Raw genomic sequence first — 5,042 nt, forward strand, 5'->3', positions numbered from 1 at the left:
GAAATGGTGGTGGGGGTTGCTGGGGTTGCTGGCGAAGCTGGAGATGGCGGCGGCGGCGAGGTGGTCAGCTCTGACGGCAGCAGTGCAGGGTTGTGCGCAGGTTGTGCTACTGCCTCACATCTCCTGGAGTCCGATAACTCTGGTAAGCGGGGCTCAGAAAGCGAGGTGTCGACGGAGGCGGCGGAGTCTGGGGCTTGTGGCGCTGCCGGCGGAAGCGGTGGTAGCTGCAACGTCAGTAGCAGCAGCAGCAGGAGCAGCAGCAGCCGCGGCGGCGGCGGCGAGAGTATCCAGGTCGGCTGCAACTGTACGGATGATGGCGGCGACGACAGGGGAGCGGTAGAGGATCTGCAGCCCGTCGGCAATACTGATTTTCTTTACCGGCGGCCAGTCCTCTTGGCCAGAAGCCTGGCGACCTCGCTGGTGTACGACAACGGCAGCGGAGCTGCAAGCCCAAGCCCCGCCGCCGTGCCATCCGTAAATCCTTTTGAAGGAGCCGCGGGCGTTCCGACAGGACCTGTAGCTGCTGCCGCTACTACAACAAGAATGACGGCGGAAGCAGCGGCGAGGCCGTCAGGTCCGTACGGTTCACGTAGTACGGCATTGCGTACGGAAGCACCGGCGGCGCTTGTGAGGAATTGGCGACTTTCCGCTCCCGGCACTGCGGGCGAGGTGCAGCCGTTACCGCCGACGTCGGCTCCGTCACCGCTACGGCAGCAGCGGTGGGCGCCGGGGCAGCCGCCGCCGCCGCCGCCGCCGCTGTACAACTCACGGTTCCGTACTCGGGCCGTCAGCATGAAGGTCGGATTGGGGGCGAGGCCGAGAGGGAGGGAGATCTGGGGCTGCATGCTCGTCCGAAACTATTTCTTTATTACGTTAATAGTTACACACAACACACGTAATGGGGCTGTAATGCTCTAGAAGCGAATACTGCGAATATAAGTTGACATTTTGGACATGTATATGCGCGTGTCGGTCACTTTCCAAGAAGGCTGGGTTGAGTTAGGATGGGTTTGGATGGACTGGGACACTGCTCGGCGCCATAGCGCTTTATTTAACTATTGCGGGTCCGTGCTTTGGAACACTGCACGTGGTGTTTGACCACAAGGCACACTTACTTTACTTGAGGGGCGGTATGCACTTTTGGAGGTACGACACGCATACCCTGCCGTACCCCTTGGTGGTACTAGCCAACTTGGTGGTGGAGGTCGTCAGTAGCTCAATTCCATTCCTCGTTTCCGTGCACATGACTCCCCCGCCCTCTTGCCCCATGTCCAGGTCAATGACCACACTCCAGCAGCATTCGCCGCGGCCCAGACATTGGCTAACGCCGCAACACGCAGCGCTCTCCGCCTTGCGACTGCAACTACGACAATCCGTTCCGCCGCCGCCGCCGCCGATCCCCCGCCGCAATCGCCAGCGGCGACGGCGCCGACGGCGCCCGCGACCCCGCTACCCCTATTACAACGACCGCCCTGGGCCGCCGGATCGTCGCCGCCGTACCCTGTACGGCTCAACGTTGCCGTACCTGCTGTATCATCCCGATATGTTGCGGGCCAGCAGGTCCAGACTGCCGCTATTGGCGCTCTCCCTGCTGCCGTGGCGGCGGCGGCGGCGGCGGGGCCGGCGCGGTCGCGTCCGTTCCGACTTTCCGCCGATGGTGGGTCCCCGGGTGGTGTCGCTGGTCAGGCGGCCGTCGTCTGTTCAGTGGTGGTGCCCGGCTGCCTTCAACTCGTCACCTGGTGTCGTACGGCCTTACCAGCCGCCAATGCTATCGCCGGCAATCGCGCCACGTCTCGGCCCCGGGCTGCTTCAAAAGATGGTACCTGGCGCGCCGCAGCCTGCAGTACGGACGTCGGCGGCGTCGGCGTCGGCGGCAGCATTGGCAGCGCCGGCGGCGGCTGCGGCAGTAGCAGCTTTGCCTTGGATATGCTGCGAGCTATAAGCAGTCCGGATGAGGAGGGGGCGCTGCTCTGCGGCTCCAAAGCCTGCCCTAGCGGCGGCGGCGGCGGCGGCGGCGGGGACAGTAGCGGCGGCGGCGGTTTCTCTCTGCTCGCATCGACGTCGTCGTCGGCGGCGGCGGCGTCAGGCGACGATACCAGCGGTGTCAGCGACTGCGACAGTAGTCCGTTCGCGGCGTCGGTGGCTGCTGCTGCGGTGACGGAGGGCGGCGATTTCGCGTTCGTACAGCCCGCGTGCTTTTCGGTTTCGGACGCTGGGCTGCAGCTGGTAAGTGTGATCCGTTACTGCTGCTGCTGCTGTTGCTGCTGCTGCTGCTGCTGCTGCTGTTGGTACGCAGGATGATATGCTGGCATAGGAGCATGTTTATTTAGGATGGGATGCTCGCATTAGTGCCGAATAGAAACATGGGGATAGGAACATTTTGTAAGTAAGCGCCGTTCCTCGGGCCCCGGGGCGGCTGGTGGGTCTGTAATCCCATCGTTCGGGGCACAATCAATCTTTATGTCCTAGGTGAATAGTTGATAGTTGTTTAATGTCGGTTTGTTGGATACATTTGCAAAGCGTGAAGATCAGCGGAGATATGGGAAGAGGTTAGGAGAGGCGTAGTGGCATGGGGTGTGCGTGCTATACGACGGTGTATCCGGACGCGCTTGTTAGGGTTTGAGGGATGAGCTCTCTTGGCGGACTGAAGCCTGAACAGGTTTCCTTCGTCGCCGTGTCCTCCGCCGGCAGATTTCTTAAATGCATTTAATTTTCTTGGACTTTTTTGGACTTTTATATGACTGTTCTTAGCTTCAGCATACGGCAGCAGCATCCTGTAAGTAGCGGTTGCGGAGGGCTCGCGGCGATTGACACCCGGCGATTTAGCATTGTGATGTGTTTGCCACCCCATCATCATGCCCTGCCCCCCTCCCCGGCCTTCCACGCTTCCAGGTGATGAAATTGGACCCATGCGAAGTGCCGTACGAGTACGGCAATGATCCGCTGCGCTTGTGTAGTCCGGCGAAGCCGCCCATGCGCGCGGATCTGCGAACTGTACGGCTGCTGATGGTGACGTCAGGCGGCGAGCTGCTGTTGGACGAGCTCGTACACGTGTGCCCAATCGACTTGCTTATACGGTACGTGTGTGCGTCCATGATGCGGGGCTCGTGTTTACGTTCCCGGGAATGCCGTACATGCGTACGGTATTGGAGTTTTGGCCATTATCGTAACTGTGGTGGTTTTAAGGTGACGGTCGGGTGGTTGACTGGTTGGGTTTTCATGGGACGGGTTTAGGAACTGGGTTTATGTCCGTGTGATGACGCGCCTGGTGTTAGCGCAGAAGTACGACATTTTTACGACATTTGAGAGCCGCCACGAGGAACGTTTCCAGGTTGAGCTGGCGGGACCTGTGGCTTTGTTGCGGCCTTGTCCACCGCACGGTTGGTGAAAGAGAACCCCGCGTCGCCCTTCCATAAGCTGCTTGGTGTACATGACATGGTTCGTTAAGGGATTCCTTGGGAACAGAAATCCTCTGCTTTGCCAGTATCTCTCATCTTTCCCGTATTTGTTGAATTATGTAATTCACTATTTAGCGAACAACAATTACTTCTGCATCATATTGACTTAAACCGACACCGTCTCTTTTCTCCCCTTGGCCTCCCTGCGCGTATCCATTTTAGAAACGCTAACCTCCCACTTCTTGTGTGTTAACAACAACAGGTTGGAACTGCCCGCATCCGTTGCCGTACCGCCCGGCGGGATCCACGTGTTCGCGCTCAGCCACGCGGATGCTCCGTCGTATCTTTCCGCCGTACCTTCCGTACACGCTGTGTATGCCGGACAAAGCGTGCCGGACCAGCCCATGGCGGCCGCGGCCGCCGCCGCGGCACCGCCGCTGCCACTGTCGCCCGGCAGAGCTGCACGCACCCCCCTGGAGCGCCATCCTGTTTCGGGCGTGTTGCTGGGACGAGCAACGCTCTTGGCCGTACAAGATGACCGCTTGGTGTCGGAGCTAGCGGAGGTTCAGGGCAGGTGCACCCAGCATTACATCGATGCCGCAAAGGCGGAGGACACCGGCGGCGGCGTCGATGCCGACGCCCATACTGACCCCATCGCCGCCGCCGCCACTGCGGCGGCGGCGGCGGCGGCGGCAGAGTCTCTCTCCTGGCGACGGCACATTCAGCCGCTAATCGCTGATCTGGACTTTTTGCTGTCGACGCGCGCTGACTGTATCGCTGCAGCCAAAGCTGCAGGAAACATTCCCGAAGACGGCACTACTGCTGCGTCCACGACGGCAGCGGCGGCGTTGTACGACTGGGTCGACGTGGCGGATTCCCTCCTGCAGTTCTGCCGTAGTCAGGCATTGCATGCAATCGGGGATCTGGTAGAGTCTGTCACGTCGGAGGGTGTTTTATCTCTCCTCGGGCATCATTCTCAACAGCGGCAGCAGCAACAGGAGCGGCAACAAGTGAACCAGGAGCCGCTTGCTGTGAAAACAGTCCAGCACCAGCAGCAACACCTTCGACAGCAACAATCGCAGCAATTGCAGCAATCGCAGCAACTGCAACTGCCCTTGGCCCCATCGCCACTGGTTGAACTAGTTTGCGACCAGGACGATGAAGATGAGAAGCTACCCATATCCCAGTCATCGCCGACCGCCGCTGCGCCGCCAGCCCTCCCCTCCTCCCCCACCTTGCACGGGCACGCGGCCCGGATTTGGTCACCGCTGGCAACAGTACGGCTAAACCAGCTCCAGAAACCGTACGGCAGCACAGTGCCGTACGGCAGCTGGACCTGCAGCTTGCTCCAGACGGCGGCGGCGGCGGCGGCGGCGGCGGCAGCGGTGCCTGCGCCTGTGCTGAGCGGCGAGGGTGGCGCGTCTGGAGGAGGTTGCAGGAGGCCTGTCGGGGTGCTAGACACGGTAAAGCAGTTTCGGACGCTGACGTCAGCGTCTTCCCTGCCGCCGTCGGACCTCTTGCCGATGCTGCTAAGCGACAAGGAGAACCGCCTGCCTGCTCGTGCCGATGACGTTCGTGGGTTCAGAGATTATGGCAGCGACGTCGGCGATGCCACGCCGTTCACCCGTCGACTCGCGCACGCTG

The sequence above is a fragment of the Volvox carteri genome (genome assembly GCF_000143455.1).
Source record: "Volvox carteri f. nagariensis unplaced genomic scaffold VOLCAscaffold_18, whole genome shotgun sequence".
Lineage (NCBI taxonomy): Eukaryota > Viridiplantae > Chlorophyta > Chlorophyceae > Chlamydomonadales > Volvocaceae > Volvox > Volvox carteri.